This window comes from Callorhinus ursinus, unplaced genomic scaffold (genome assembly GCF_003265705.2).
Source record: "Callorhinus ursinus isolate GAN/ISIS: 27379988/994484 unplaced genomic scaffold, GSC_fseal_2.0 scaffold1, whole genome shotgun sequence".
NCBI lineage: Eukaryota > Metazoa > Chordata > Mammalia > Carnivora > Otariidae > Callorhinus > Callorhinus ursinus.
This window is the reverse complement of record NW_027397063.1, coordinates 78,643,977-78,660,479: the sequence shown is the minus strand read 5'-3', so window position 1 is coordinate 78,660,479 and position 16,503 is coordinate 78,643,977. Positions and strand designations below refer to the sequence as shown.

The following is a 16,503-nucleotide window of genomic DNA, read 5'->3' as shown; positions in this document are numbered from 1 at the left end:
TAGTGGGAACTGCCGTCAATGAATTAGGAAACCTAAATGCAATGGCAGTAATTGGATCTCCGGATGGAAGGGGCCAAGTGCTGGCATTCAACCATCAAAGGCAAGATATGTATGGTTACTCTAATGGACATCAGAGTCAAAGCCACAATCAGAATACTCTGACTCATGCAAACCTATGGCACTGGCTAATTGACCATAGTGTCTCTAGAAATGAAATAGACAGAAAGCTTGCTAAATTCTTACTTGGTCTCTACAAGCAGACAAGTTCTAGGTCAAGTACACAAATCTAGCCTGAATCATAAGAACAGAAATCCAAGTCCCTTCAATCAGTTCCAGGCTTGAGCCAGTTTACATACCCAGGAGAACTTGAATGAAGGGGAGGCTGGGTCCCCTTGAGGTAGGAGCCCAGTATACTACTGAAAATGTATACTGCTAATCTTTCTCCCAGACATCCCCAAAGGGACCTATGGCCTTTTAACAGGGTAATTTTATATTGGGGAAAAGGAAATAATCAGAACTTTGGGGGATTATTGGACACAGGCTCTGAACTGACACTAATTCCAGTAGCCTCAAAACATCACTGTGGCCTGTCAGAGTAGAAGCTTAAGCTCAGGTCGACTTTATAGTGGGTCCAGTGGATCCCAGAACCTATCCTGTGTTATTTCCCCAGTTCCAGAATGCATAGTTGGAACGGACATACTGAATAGCTGGCAGAATCCCCACATTAGTTCCCTGACCTATAGGATAAGGACTACTATGGTGGGAAAGGCCAAGGGAAAGCCCTTAGAACTGCCACTCCCTAGCAAAATAGTAAATCAAAAGCAATACCACTTTCCTGGAGGAATTACAGAGATTAGTGCCACCCTTAAGGACTTGAAGGATGTGGGAGTGGGATTTCCCACCAAATCTCCTTTCAACGCTCCCATTTTGCCCATGCAGAAGACAGACAGATTGTGAGAATGACCAGAGGGTTATTGAAAATTAACCAGATGGTGACTCTGGTTGCAGCTGCTTTAACCAGATGTGGTTTTATTGCTTGAGCAAATTAACACGTTCCCTGATACCTAGTATACAGCAATTGATTTGCCAAATGCCTTTTTCTCCATCTCTGTCCATAAGGTCTGCCCAAAGCAGTTCTCTTTCAGCGGGTAAACCCAGCAATATACCTTCACTGTCCTATCTCAGAGGTACATCAACTCTTCAGCCTTGTGTCATAATTTCGTTTGCAGGGATCTTGATCTCCTTTCCCTTCCAAAAGATATCACACCGGTCCACTACATGGATGATAGCATGCTGATTGGGCCTAGTAAGCAAGAGGTAGCAACTACTCTAGACTTATTGTAAGACATTTTTATGTCAGAGGGTGTGAAATAAATCTAACTAAAAATCATGGGCCTTTTATCTCAGTGAAATTTCTAGGGGTCCAGTGGGTGGGGCATGTAGAGATATCCCTTCCAAGGTGGTAGGTAAGTTGTGGCATCAGACCTTACCACCCAAAAACAGGCACAGAGCCTATTGGACCCCTCTGGATTTTGGAGGGAGTTAACATGTTGGCTCAGGTGAGTGATTCTGATCCCAAGAGGAGATTGGACTGCCATCCCACTGTAGAGGTAAGGAAGAGTATATCTGATATGCCATATCCCTTAAGGCATCTCTTAGTATTGCCAATCACATGATTAAGATCAACGGAAAATTACAACAACCCAATCCAGGCAGGACTGCTAATGACCCAGACTCCAGGAATGAAGATTAGGGTCACCCTACCAGATAAAGAACGATGACCAGTTGAGGTGCTTGGTGAAAACAAAGGGAATATGGAATGAGTAGTGGAAGAAAATAGTTAGAAATACCAGCTATGACCATATGACCAGTGACAGAAATGAAGACTGTAATTTTCATGAATATTTCCTCCTTATTTTGCTATGAACACATTTATGTGATGTGTGTATACCTATTTGTGTTTGTGTGTGTACATGTTCTTTGTATCTATTTGTGTATATATGTATATATTTGTTTTCTTCATGCTCTTATTTCCTTATCATATAATATAAGATATATTAACTTTAAAGATTTTATTTATTTATTTGAGAGAGAGAGAGAGAGAGCACATGAGAGAGGGGAGGGTCAGAGGGAGAAGCAGACTCCCCGCTGAGTGGGGAGCCGGATGTGGGACTCGATCCTGGGACTCCAGGATCATGACCTGAGCCGAAGGCAGTCGTTTAACCAACTGAGCCACCCAGGCGCCCAAGATATATTAACTTTATATCATAGCATTTAAGTACTGCTATTTTTTTGATTTTAATAAGTATTGCTAATTTTAAATCACAGTATTTAAGTGATAGGATGTAAAGGAGAATAATAGACATTAATCAAGGACTTTTTTCTTCTGGGGAAGGGATAAATGAATTTTTTGTTGTACACAGGATAGTTGTATCATGTTAGGTAGAATTATGACCTTCTTATTGTCTTTATTCAAAGATTAAATATGGTTTAAGAAGATGCATATGGGAGTGAAGTTGGCAAGGCATGGACTTATGATTATGAATTTTGTGTGTCAATTTGGCCATGAGGTGTACAGATTAAACATTACTTCTGGGTGTGTCTGTAGGAGTCTTTCAGGTGAGGTTAACATTTGAACCAGCCGACTCAGTAAAAACTAGAATGCCCTCCCAGTGCAGGTGGGCATCATCCAACCTTTCATTTCTCTGAAGGACCCTGACTAACTCATACTGATCTTGACTATAAACTAGAGCCCTTTGCATTTGTTTTCCCCATACTTTTGACATTAAATTCTGGAACACATATATATATACTTTCCATTAACCTTCTGGGAGTTCCTTTCTCCAGATGCAAGGATGGAATATCCCCCAAATATAAGGCAATTTCAGGATAGCTAGAAACTCACTATGTAGTAAATTTGAGTGTTTAAGAGAAATTGCTCCTATAAATGAAAGAAGAGGGGGGATGCTGCAAAAAGTGACCTTTGCCACTTAGCAGTAGGGGCCAGAGAGGACAAGGGAAAGATCAAACAAGGGGATTAAAATTCTTTGTCAAGTGAAGCTATTCCTTGTACCCATGCTTAATTACAAAAGGAAATTAGGAACAAGTGCATGTATATTACTGCATGTATTAATGTAGAGTTTAATTGGTTTGGAGTAAATTAATGGCTGCTTGCAATATTTCTGGCAATTTGTTATAAGCTGTGTAATTTTAAATTGGTTTCTTGAAAATGCTGGATAAAACATTTTAATTCACACATTGCTTTAGGAATTGATTTGGGGATAATAAAATATAATGAAATGTTTTACCTCAGATGGATGTAAGTTCTATTTGCTCTGCAATTTTTTTAAAACTTGAATGCAAATAATGAGTACACTGCTAGGATCTTTAGAAGAGCTGTAACTGTTTGTAAGTTACTCATCTCCCTCTCTCTCCATCGGGCAAACTATAGCTATTTTAAAATTCTATTTTCTTGAAGAAGTAGAGAACAAGGAAAATCCTCTAGGGCTTTCCTCTTTTATCCAAGAAAAATTATATGTGAAATTGAAAAGCAAGGAGGTATAAAAATCTGACAACTCAGCAAAGAAATTATTATAAAAGACTAGAAATTGGGACACTTGTATTTGGGCCCCTAAAGAGAAGTTCCATGAGTTCTTAGCTGGTTTGTGGTAGCAACAGGATTCCATATGACCAACTGTAAAATAGAGATGATGTCAGTGGCTTTTACCTGATGTGAAAATTAACGGCAAGTAATCTGGGGAAAATGATAGTTATTCTTTAAAGATAATCACCGGAAAATAAAGGAATGGTGTTGGAATTAGCATATAAGTTTTTGATATTTGAAGATTATTTTCCTGCTCTGACAATATGTACCTGGGAGAATTTCAAGCAAAAAGGAGATCTGGGCATTTGAAACCCCTCGAAGAACATAGGACCCCTGCAGGTTACGGGAAGTGGTCTCCTTTCCCTTCCTTGTTAGTTAGGTGCTCACTTCCTGTTGGCTTTCTTCATTCCAGTTGAAATTTTCAGCTTTCAGAAATAATCACCCACAATTTCCCTGCTCTCCTTTTGAAAACTTCTTTTGCCATTATTTTCTTTTGTGACTGAGCGGGCAGTAATGGAACCTAGAAAAGAGAACTTGTGAATACCTTATGACCCAAATATTTCAGAATTTGTCCTCAAGTTACCACAGATATTACTACTGACAAAACAATGTATTTTTTTTTCAAATGCTTTGTTTCCCTTTCTGTGACTGTCCTACATTTTATGGATTTTTTTGGGGGGGGATATCTACTTTACTCATGCCAATTCTTTTCTCTTACCTTCAACTAGAAAGCCTATTCTAAGAAAAGCTTTTCCTAGCTCTGCGTCCTTTCCACTAGCTTTCACTGAAGGTTGCTCTTCTATTATAAAGTCAGTCACATTACATATTGCAAACCTTTACATATGGATTTGATTATCCCATTAGACTTGTGAGCTCCTTGAAAGCAAAAACTATATTGTGTTCTTCTTTGTAGCTCTTTGTAGCTTAATTACGTTCATGCACGGTAGGTACTCAACTTATGCTAATTTATTTAAACTAAGGTGTAAATGACTAATAAAGTTTCTTTCTTACATTGGCAATACATTTTAACAAGTGGGTATAGATTTCATCTTGGAGACTTGAGGAATTAGTAAATAAGAAGACAAGGTCTTCTTATTTTGGTTTTAATCAGAGGAGCCATTTTGGCACATCCAAACTGATATCACAAAAGGTCTTCCTTTTCTGTCTACCTCTAAAGCCACTTGTGGATTCCCAATTTTGTTTGTTTCTGCTCTTACTTTCTAGTAGTTTTAGACTTGGTTGTTAGCTGAAAATGTAGAGACCTTTTGGTGGGTCTTCTGTTTTTCCCCCTTTCATTTGTATTTATTTCTCTTTTTTGTAAAACTTTTCTCCACTGCTCTTTGGCTTCCTCACTGCCACCCTGTTAAGGTGGTAGGAAAGATAATCTAATCTCATTTAAAAAAAAGTTGAAGTTCAGAGAGTCTGACTGCTTGAGTTCATTAAGACTGAAAAACTAGAATTTTTATCCTTACTCTTCAGTACCCAAATTCAGTACTCTTTCATCCTAAAATAAACTTACACAGCATATCATCATCTTAGGATATTTTCTCAGTAAACATAGAGATCGAGCACAAAATATTAACCCTGTGGGATGATCTGGTTCATTAACACTTTACACACTGGTCCTTCTGTACTTAAAATCTAAGAGATGCTCATGCCCATCAACAGACAAGATCCATTTATTTAAGTTTAAATATTTTGTTAACTTCTTTGTCACTACAACTGATCACCTTAGGTATTCTTAGCATATCAACATAGTGATTAAAATAACAATAATCTGTAGGAGTGAAGATTAAATGTATGTTCATGTTAAACTTTGCCATAACCCACAGAACCATTTTGGTATGCTTAGTACCAGATAAATTTATACGACAAGAGTTAAATTGGACCATCTGTGACATACGCCTTCAAAGACACATGTTATCAATAACTGCCTTGAATTTTCAAGTTCCATCCCTAGAAGGCTATTAATAACTCCTGTGCTTTCATTATCCTTCTGATTAAGTATCACCATGTTCAAAGACTCAACTCAATCTTAGCAAATGGAGATCATTAAGAGATTAATACATATGTAACCAAATATCCTTCTCATGGATAGAGAAAAACCTTGTAGTATCTAAAAGAGATAGATAAACCAAAAGATATCAGCCACAGCAAAGTTAGCACCTAAACCCCATATGGGAGTTTCTTCTTTCTATTTTACTGGTATCAAGAGCTTCTAAAAAATGAACATAGCACTTCTCCCTCTGCTCCAGTCTGAAGTTGGAGGTTGTTTTTCAGATGTGGATGCTGAACTTTGCCTACCTCAATCAAGCATATCTATCCGGTCTATTTTAAGCCTTTCCAATCTGGCCAACACACTGGTAGCACAACTTCTTAAGCGTTGCCTCCCCATAAGTGGCTTGAGCCTGATGATTCCTTTTTGCTTTCTACCACCAACTTTACTTGCCATTTGATGTCAGCCCTACTCAGCTGACTTTGTTTTGGAGTGCAATTCTCTCGTAGTTTCAGAGTCCTTTTTCTTTCCTGGGCATTTGACATTGATCCCTTTGGCCAATCCTATGGCATTCTTCCTCGACATTGTTTAGAGATCTCTTGATGGCAATAATGAAAGAATCCAGACTAGCATGAAGTAGAACATCATGTCCCCACCTGAGGAATAATGAGCACAGGGATATATATTGCTACTGACATTTTTTTGGTCTCTGCTTCTCTTTTTACATCTATTTCTTTTTTTCTCTCATACTGAAGACTTGATTTCTGTTTTCTAGTTGTGATGACAGGTGGTTTCTGTGTCCATTTCTCAGAAATTAATCACTTCTTTTCAAGCAAGCAGCTAAAACAAGCAGGAATCTCCTAGACACATTCCAAATTCTCAGAGAAGAAGGACTTATTCAGCTTGGGTCAGATGCCCACCCTAGAGCCAATCAAATGTAACCAGGGGACAGGGTAATATTATACTATCAGGGAAAGCCTGTAGTAATCATATGGATATAGATGAGTTTGGCAGGTTGAGGGGGAAGGGGGTTAACTAGAAGTTTCCAGAAAAAAAAAAACAGTCCTCTATAACACTTTTCTCTCAACTGCTACATAATTTTTCCAAGAATCACAGGGCTTTCCCATCTGTGTTAAAAGTAACCAAAAATAAAGTGGTTTGATGCTACTTTGCTTAAAGTCTCTGCTAGGTGAACTTTTAACATCTATCTAGCCTTTTGAAAATGAAATATTATTTATCGTGTCCTCAGCTCTTATATTTAGCTCAAGAACATAGCTTCCTCAGCTAGCATTTCTTTCTTTTAGACAGAAAAACAAAAATCTGCTTCCTGGCTGTCCCTCTCTCCCTCTGCTTTACCATCCCCTCTTAATTGAGGGAAGGTTCTAAAGAAAGCTGGTGGTCATTACTGGTGTCAGCCTTGCCACTATCTCCTCACTTAAGGGTTGCAGCCTATTATAATTACACCAAGTCACTCTATGCTCTTCCCCCCACCCAATGAAGGCTTCATTATCCCAAAGGGAGTATATCATACAAAGTCTACACTTTGCAATTTGGCCTCTTGCTAAAGATTAGACTTTCACAGGGCCTTGGGGCTGCCAGGGGTTCTTTCCTTTGATCTTGTATTTTTCAGTAGACCTTGTCTGTTCCCTTTCTGGAAACTACTATCAGTTGCTAAAATTTTAGTCATGCTATAGTTGTCTTCTACAGATCATTGGGTGAGACAAAAGCAGCAACACACTCACAAAATACTAATTTAATGACTATTGATGGACTCTAGTGAAAATAGTTCAACTCGAATTATGACTGAAATCATGAAAACACTAACATTCCCAACACTCCTGGAAAAGTGTACAGTTCATTCTAGTAAGGAATAAGCATAGAATTAATTATTAGAATCTTCAAGCTCTAAACTCTTGATAAAACAAAGATAAATTCAGGCATATGTCAACTTTCTCAGGTGTTTTGCTACAGTGGCTCCCAACTTGGGGTGCATGTAAGAACTAAGTGGGACACTGTTGAAAACACAGATTCTGAACCTCTACCTGAGACTTACTGAAATGAGAATCTTTTGGGAAGCGATCTTAATGCTTCTCAGATCTTGATGGCCAGCCAAACTGGAAATCACTGATTTCTATTGCAGCTGTACTCTTTCCTTTAAGTGAATTCCAGGAAGTCATTTTACTCACAGACCTGTGACATTGGCAGAGCAGAAGTCAACTTCACTGGTAAATCCAGAGAGTTATCTCCTGTGTCCCCATAATCCCAGCCCCAGGTAGTTCTGCCCTCCACATTCCTCTTGGTTTCTACTTGGCATCTTTTCAGAAAAATCTTCCTATATCAGGTGCCCATCCCAGCAAGTTTAAGAAGAGAGTCAATGGCTCTTCTCCACACCTAAATCTGGGCTGATTTGAGAGGGTAGAGCCATACTCCACTTGGCTGCAGAGTCTCCAGGAGATGGAAGTGAGAGAAGCACCAAGCAGTAGGAACTGCCCATCTTCTAGACTCTTGGGCTTTTTCCTGTCTTCAACTTGACCACTTGGCATTCCTGCCTACTCCTTAAGATGAATCTGATCTTGGACATGAATAAAAATGGAGCTTCAACACAGACTTTAGGACATCACTTCCAACCAAGCATTGATGTTTTGATCTGACTCTGATAACCAGGTTTCACCTCCCTCTGCACATCAGAGTCTCTATCTTGGCAACCTACCGGATACTTCAGTCTTTCCAGGTCACATTTTTCAAAGAGTGGTATGGAAAATCCTTCACCTGGATCTTGTGAGGTACCTATCAAAAATATAGGGAGATGGGCTAAATGGGTGATGGAGATTAAAGAGGGCACTTGTGATGAGCAATGGGTGTTTTTTTTATGGAAGTGATGAACAACTAAATTCTACTCTTGAAACTAATGTTTTCTATGTTTTCTATGTTAACTAGAATTTAAATACAAACTTGAAACAAACAAAAATACAGACTAGGAGCCTGCATCCAGGTCCATTGGGTCAGAATTTCCAGGGCTGGAGTCCAATAAGTGCATTTAAAAAATAAGTGGGCAGTCAAGACTTCATCTGGAAGGTCTCTCGGATTCTTTAATATAGAAATCCTGGAATTCCATACATGTCTCTCTAGCTTGTATTTCTGGTCATTTTCATTATTATTCTGACTTTTGGGTAAAAGTGTGGTATAGCACAGTATTTGTACATTTCTCTTTTAGCAGAGACATCCATAAGATATCACCCCTAAATTTGGCTGGGGATACATTGTGCATATACAATATTTGGGTTCAGTACATTTTAATGTGCTAATCAAAAAGATGTTTGGGGTGTCTGGGTGGCTTAGTCAGTTAAACATCTAACTCTTGATTTTGGCTCAGGTCATGATCTCAGGGGCGTGAGATCAAGCCCTGTATTGGGCTCTTTGTCAGGCGTAGCACCTACTTAAGATTTTTCTCTCTCCCTCCCTCTTTCTCTGCCTCCCCCACCATTTTCTCTCTCTCTCTCTCTCTAGGAAGAAAAAATGTTTTGTACTGTATTTTGGGAAAAAGTAATTGTGTTTCCAAGTATACCTATCCAGAAACATTACAAAAATGCAACTCACTCTATGAAGGGCAATTAATTCTTCTTATTATTGTAATTATTTATTATCCTCATCAAGAGCAATTAATATGATATATTACAAATAATAATTTAAATGACTATAATAATAATAGCAACATCTGGAATTTACAAGGTGCCTGTTCTTTAAAAGATACAAATAGTATGAAAAAGAATGAGTTAGGTTTTATAAAACATTTCCTAGGAGTTCTTCTAGTTACTCATTTATAAGAAATATATATTCACCTATATTCACCTGTATGCTACCTATGTGGTGAAGGAATTGTTCTCTCAAAGCTGAATATAGATTAGAAAGTTGGGATAAGAGCTTTATCTTATATCAGATCAAATAGTTGTAAAATACCTTGACAAGCACTACTAAGAACAAATGAAATTATATTACTGTAAAACAGTCAGGTCTGACTTCAGCAAACCCCACTTGCAGCAGTATTTAACTTATACAGCAAAGCTAACATTTCTGCAAAATATCCTTTGCACCAAGGCTGACATGAGTTAGAATTGGTAAATCACAATAGGCATTCAACTATATGGCACAAATTAGAAGTGATTTATTTAGAGGTTTTAAATCTGAAAAGGAGTTTTAAACTTGACTCTATGTAAAGGTTGTTCCTGTTTTTATGAATGCTAATTACCAAAAATTATAACATAACTCATCTGCATTGTCACTGAACTGCCTAGAGAAACTCACATAAGTTTTCTCACTTAAATGAGTGTGTTAGTGTAGAATGCAACAATACCAAGAGTGAATTAGGCTAATTTTTTCAAATAATGGTATTGAATTATAAAGAGAGATGGTGAGATTCTTCCAAATCTATTTGATAAATTTGTTAATAATAATAATATTTCAAGTATGCCACAAAGTAATCTGTGTGGCTGGGTTGTATCAAATCTATATATTATGTAGATATGATATATATGACTAGATACAATAGTAGATGGGCAGAATTTTTTTTGATAGAGTAGAAATGGTTCTCCAGCAGAATTGGTAGAATCACATCTAATTTTTGTAATCTTTGATAAGCACCATTTTTCTGTCCTTGAGATAATGTTTTTTAACATCTAGGATCTTTTGCAATAGGATTTTCTTCAGCCATGTAAGTCAGAGACCCCCCCACTTGCAATGACCATATTACTCATGAATATCTATGTTATGATACTCAATGCTTTAATTAAAGAAGGGGGGTCTGAAAGGGGAGAGTTCCAGAAAGCCTGATGCATGTTCAAAGGCCAGCAGGTGCACTATGTAAATGAATCAAGTCTGAAAGAACATGGCCATTGCCCCTGCAATGTCAAACCAGCTGTCCTTGATGATGGCGATGGTGGAGACCTCCCCATTTATTTATCTATTCATTCCTCAAGTATTTATTGAAATCTACCATATGCAAGGTACTATGCTGGCTGAAAAGTCTACAAAGACAAGTAAGCAGTTTTCCCTTCAAGGGGCCCATAGACGAGAGGAAGAGACATACAAACTGATACTTGAGCACCAGGTGGGACGTGTGACACAGCATCGTGATTGAACACAGACTTCAGAGCCACACCACCAGTGTTTGAATCTCACTGTGTCATTAATTAACTGTATGACCTTAGCGAAGTTATGTAATCTCTTTCCTTAGGTTCATCATCTGTAAAATGGGAATGTCTCCCCCAATGGTTTATTGTGAAAATTAAATGAATTAATGTATGGAGCATGTTTATATGGTTGAACCATATAATTAGGTTGAACTGTACAAAATTGCTGTTTTTGTGGTCAAATAATGTTGAGTAAACAACTGACCATGAAATATTAACAAATTGAATGTCATCAAATGTAAACATTTCGACTCATCAAAATACGCCATTCTGAGTGTGAAAGGCAAACCACAGACTGAGAAACAGTGTCAGCAGTGGTGAGGCACCACTGATAGCCTTGAAAGAGATTCAAAAGTTTCATGTGATTCATCTATCAAAAGCAGGCAGGGATACTGTCCCACGTAATGTCACCTCCTTCAACCCAAGGCAAACAGGTCAGTTTTGGAAAGAGTCCCAAGTCAGGAACTCAGTGACAGCTTCTGCATTAGAAACATAGAGTCCTTGGGATGGCTGGGTGGCTCAGTCGGTTAAGCATGTGCCTTCAGCTCAGGTCATGATCTCAGGGTTCCAGGATCGAACCCCGCATTGGGCTCCCTGCTCAGCAGGGAGTCTGCTTCTCCCTCTGCCTCTGTCTGCCACTCCCCCTGCTTGTGCTCTTTCTTTCTCTCTTTCTCTCTGACAAATAAATAAATAAAACTTTTTTTAAAAAAAGAAAAAAAAAAAAGAAACATGGAGTCCTTTAGTTTGCACTGACTCTCTTTCCATGCCCAGTGTGTTGACAGTCAGGTTGTAGCAACCAGGGTGGTGCAGGCTTGGCCAGCAGCTTGAACCTAGGCAATCTCATCAGAGAGCAGACTTTTAGTGGGGTCATCTACCTGAAGGACCTGCACATTTGACCAGCAGCTGTGATTTGTCTCCCTAGTTCTAGGTCCCAAAGACGGGTATCTTTAACCTGCCAGACTTAGTTGTCCAAGTGGCAGATGAAATAGGTAAGCTATGGGCGATAAAGCAAAAGTCAGTAAAAATATAACAAAGCTCATACAGGAGAGTGTCTAGAGTTCTGAGAATGTAGTTCTGCCTTGAGTTCTGCCTTGAGTTCTGCCCACGGAGTGGCAGGACCCCTTCCATTTCAGTTCTGCATATGCTGAGGTTGAATAGTCAGAGTGGGCCAGTGGGTACCATCACATTTTAGCTTAGCTGAACTACAGTGAAGTAGGGCCACATTTTTAGAAGAAAAAACAATGTCTTCCTCTAGAGATAGCTGCCCCTTTTCCATGTAAAGCCAAGATATCACGGATACCATTTCCATTTGGCTAGGAAGCTTTTTGGGTCCTTCCCATTTTGTTTGTTATTGAATCTGAGTTCAGCCACCCCAGAACGTGAATTCCAGGTAGGAGTCCTAAGGCCTTCATTTGTCAGATGTTCAGATGTCAGCTGTCCAGAAAAACCCAGAAGCAAACTAACAGCTGCTTTTTCAAAAATGAGTGTCTGGTGGCCATGTCAGGGTGATAGCCCCAGGGGAACCTCCAGATAGAGGCTGTCTCCCTTTGCCTGTGAATCCAACAGGTGAAATCATCAGTCATGAGGACTTTTTGCCCCAAGCATCATGAGGACTGTGTGGCCCCAAGGTGGAAAGAGAGCTACGATTTGCTAGACAGCTTCACACATAGCCTCTTGCATTGGACTCTTCTCGAGAAATGTTGACTTGCAGGTTAGCTGATATAAAAGACCACGTAGAATGTCCAGATGAGGCATATGCTATGTCTAATACCCAAAGCGTACACTAAGGGCTAGGCTTCTTTTTGAATGGTGGATGTTTGAAGCAAGGATTTTTCCTTGACTTCCAGAGGGCTTGAGCATCATAAATGTACCCACACAGTCTCAAGAAACTTTGTTTGGCAAGCATGTCCCTGAATATTGTGTTGTTAATATCAGCCCTGCTCCCCTCTCGCACTGCTGGTAGAAGTCAGGGCTGTTGAGACAGGCTTCGGATTCTCTGATCAATAGGACATTATCTGAATAAAAGCTTTGGGTCACTTGTGTTAAATCCTGGCCCAGCCACTAGTGCCAAAAGATAGGGGAGTGTAGGTATTTCTAGAGGAGGTGGGTTGGGAAATGTATGTGCCATACCACTACTTCTCTACATGCTGCTCTTCCTGAAATGGAGGATCCCCTCTGGCACTTACGGGATAGTAAAGCACATAGTACCTTGATTCCTCTACATTAAGATGTAGAAGCAAAAACATTTATTAAAATGTTTAAAAAAAAAACCCACTCACAAGGCTACTGTAGCTTCCTTTCCCCACTGTGAGTCCTGCCCAAACCCATTCCTGAATCTGGGTATCTTTTGCTTCCAAGGGTCTAGTAAGACCATTACTTGGTGGCCTGTCTGCAGTAGAGTTAGAATGGGTGGAGTCTCTCCCCTCCCCAGTCTTTGGCTCCTTCTCTTATTATCTAGTAGGCCACCTTCATCAACATTGTAAGTCCAGTGTAGGACAGGAAGTGCCTAAGTAATTGTCAGGGCTTCATGTATGTTTTCCCATTTGTTATGCCCCCTCAAATTCTTTGTTGAAATCCTAACCCCTAATACTTCAGAATGTGACCTTATTTGTAGATAGTGCCTTTCCAGGGATAATCAAAGTTAAAGTGAGGTTATTTGGATCTGCCTTAATCCAATGTGACTGGTGTCCTTAAAAAGGGGGAAATTTGGACGCAGAGACACACATAGAGGGAAAATGATATGACGAGACATGGGGAGAAGATGGCCATCTAAAAGCCAAGGAGAAAGGCCTGGAAGAGATCCTTCCCCCATAGTCCCCTGAAAAAAACAGCCCTGCCAATACCCTGATTGTGGACTTCTTACAGCCTCCACAACCATGAGAGAACCAATTTCTGTTGTTTAAGCCACCCAGTTTGTGGTACTTTGTTATAAAAGCCCTCACAGACTAACAGATCCTGGAAATTTTACTTTCTTCAAAAAATCTCTCCAAGAGGGCCAAACCTCCCGTGTCTCCTATATCACAGCTGATACCCATTGCAAAATAGTTCTTGAGAACTCTCACTCTTATCTCCAAATGAATCCAAGGTTGGCATAATAGACTATAGGAGGGCATCTAGTCTGAAGAGGTAATCTCCCTTAATCAGCATTACACACCCCAGCCCTCTTGTCACTCAAGTGAACCAGCTGAATTTTTTAGAAGTCAGCTGCTTTCTGCATCAAAGGGTCACAAATTCCCCTACTTTCATGCTCTGTGTAGGCATACCGCTCTAGCTGTTATTGGAAAGGGGGTAGAATCTTCTTACAGTGGTATGTGTCAGAGACTTAAGTACCAGATGAACAGAGAAATGTGCCTCCCAGGGGAAGGGTAACAACTGGGATAGCTGTCACTGAACTTACTCCGGGAACTCCTTCTGTACCCACTTCCCCATTTCTGAGTCATTAAGGGACAATGAAGTGGAGGCCATTTATCTCCCGGCAGAGTGTACATTTTGTTTAATGTCTCTTCCTGATTTCCATGTACTTGCCTCATATCCCATTAATAGACCCACAAGCCTACATCCTTCCTGTTGCAGAAAAGCCAAGTCTTCGTCACCATCCCATCCTTGTCTTCTGCCTACTTCAGGCTCCTATTTTTCAGGATTGTTTGGTGGCCTTAGCTCCATTTCCTGTCACTCTTATAAGCACCATCTCCGTGTCGATAATTTTGCTTTTGATCGTTATTTGTAAGTCCCTATGTATCATGGCCTTACTTGGTCTCTTGATTATTCAGTTATGATATCTCTTTGTAATTAAAATCTTTGGTTGGATACATTAATCTCATTGATGATTCCCTTTAAAGTAAATGTATAACAAATAATCACTTTGATACTATTAGTCACTTCTATGTATTATTGTTCTTCTTAAGTTTTCCTCAACATCAGATGCTGTGACCTGATTTGTGGATAATTTTCATATTTCTTCCCCCTGCCCTATGAAGACCTATGACTACAAGCAGTATTTTATAGTGTGTGTGTGTGTGTGTGTGTGTGTGTGTGTGTGTGTTTTAATTGCATAGTTATCATTTGGTCTAGAAATGTGTGTTATGGCAAGGAGCAGAATTACTTACCAGTGAGTGACTTTGGATAGATGATCAAGTTTACTAAAAGACTCTGTGGGCTATTTGTTGATAGCTTTGAGCACATCTCTTAGCTTCTAAGTGCAATACTATAATTTTATACTAACTAACATTTTAATTTTGACATAATTATAGATTCGCATACAATTGTATATCCTTTGCCCAGTTTCCCCCAGTGGTTACATTTCTCAAAGATATAGTACAGTATCACAGCTAGGGTCTTAGTACTGATACAGTTAAGATACAGAACAGTCATCACCACAGGGATCTCTCGTGTTGCCTTTTCTGTCCACACCCACCTCTTTCTTGTCCCCCTCCCACACCCTGATCCTTGGCAACCACTAATCTGTCCTTTTTTTTTATAATTTTGTCATTTCAAGAATATTATATACATGGAATCATAAAGTATGTAACTTTTGAGATCGGCTTTTTGCACTCAGCATAAATTCTCTGGACATCCACACAAGTTGTTGTATAGATTGATAGTTCATTCCTTTTTATTGCTGAGAAATATTTCATGGCATGGATGTAGTACAGTACAGTTTGTTTAACCATTTACTCTTTGAAGGGTATCTGGGTTATTTCCAGTTTAGGGTTATTATGAATAAAGCTGCTATGAACATTCACATACAGCTTTGCATTAAAACATACCTGGGGTTTTGTTTTGTTCAGGTATGATGAGGCCAACAGACCAGGAGACATTGCCATTGAAAAGACTCCTTGTTACTCATAGTTCCTGAGAGGACAGAAGCATACCATGCCCTCGGGGTCACACAAGAGAACCCTAAGGTCAGCTGCAGGCAGAGAGAAAAAGCTGGGAAACCACAGAAAGGCCTTTATTGTAGTTTTCACAGGAAGGAGTGGGCAAGGTATTTAAGCACTGAACCAGGTTAGGAGTGGCTCATTTGAATAATTTCAGTGGGCTCCCGAGTGCAGAGGCCACTTGATGCCTGGCCCCACAGGGGAATGTGTCTCCGAAGTGTTAACAGCAGCATTTATGGCCAGTGGGGAATTTGGGCTTTAGACTGGTTTGTTTGTATGTGAAAAGCAGGCTTCTGGGAGAGTGCTTCGCTACCTCTAGGAATCTACAAACATAACCAGCCGTGGGAGGGACCGTCCTTCCCCAGGCAGTAAGGCTCCAGATGTCAAAAACATCAGATACGGAAACTAGAAAACATGGTTAACACAGCAGTCTCCCCTAATCCATGGTTTTGTTTTCCCTGGTTTCTGTTACCCAAGGTCAAGCACAGTCTGGAAGCAGATGAATCTTCTTCTAATGGACGGTCAAAAGGTCAACGGTGCCTGTGCCATTCATCTCATTTCATCTCGTGCCATAGGCATTTGACCATCTCACATCATTGTAAAAAGAAGGGTGAGTAGAGGGCAAGAAGATACTTTGACAAACCACACTCATGTAACTTTTGTTACTGCATGCTATTATAATTATTCTCTTTTATTGTTAGTTATTGTCTGTTAATCTAACTGTACCCAATTTATAGATTAAACTTTATCACAGGTATGTGTGTATAGGAAACACATCATATATATAGGTTTTGATACTATCCTTGGTTTCAGGCATCCACTGGGGGTCCTAGAACATAA

General features: G+C 39.6%; 1 long non-coding RNA gene across 1 annotated transcript in view; it reads left to right on the top strand.

The window, feature by feature from the left end:
• LOC141369942 (uncharacterized) overlaps positions 1-16,272 on the top strand; it is a 390,905-nt gene extending 374,633 nt beyond the window's left edge. Inside the window, exon 4 of the long non-coding RNA XR_012373553.1 lies at positions 16,141-16,272. This is a non-coding gene — a long non-coding RNA (uncharacterized lncRNA). The remainder of the gene's footprint in view (positions 1-16,140) is intronic.
• Positions 16,273-16,503: the final 231 nt, after the last annotated feature.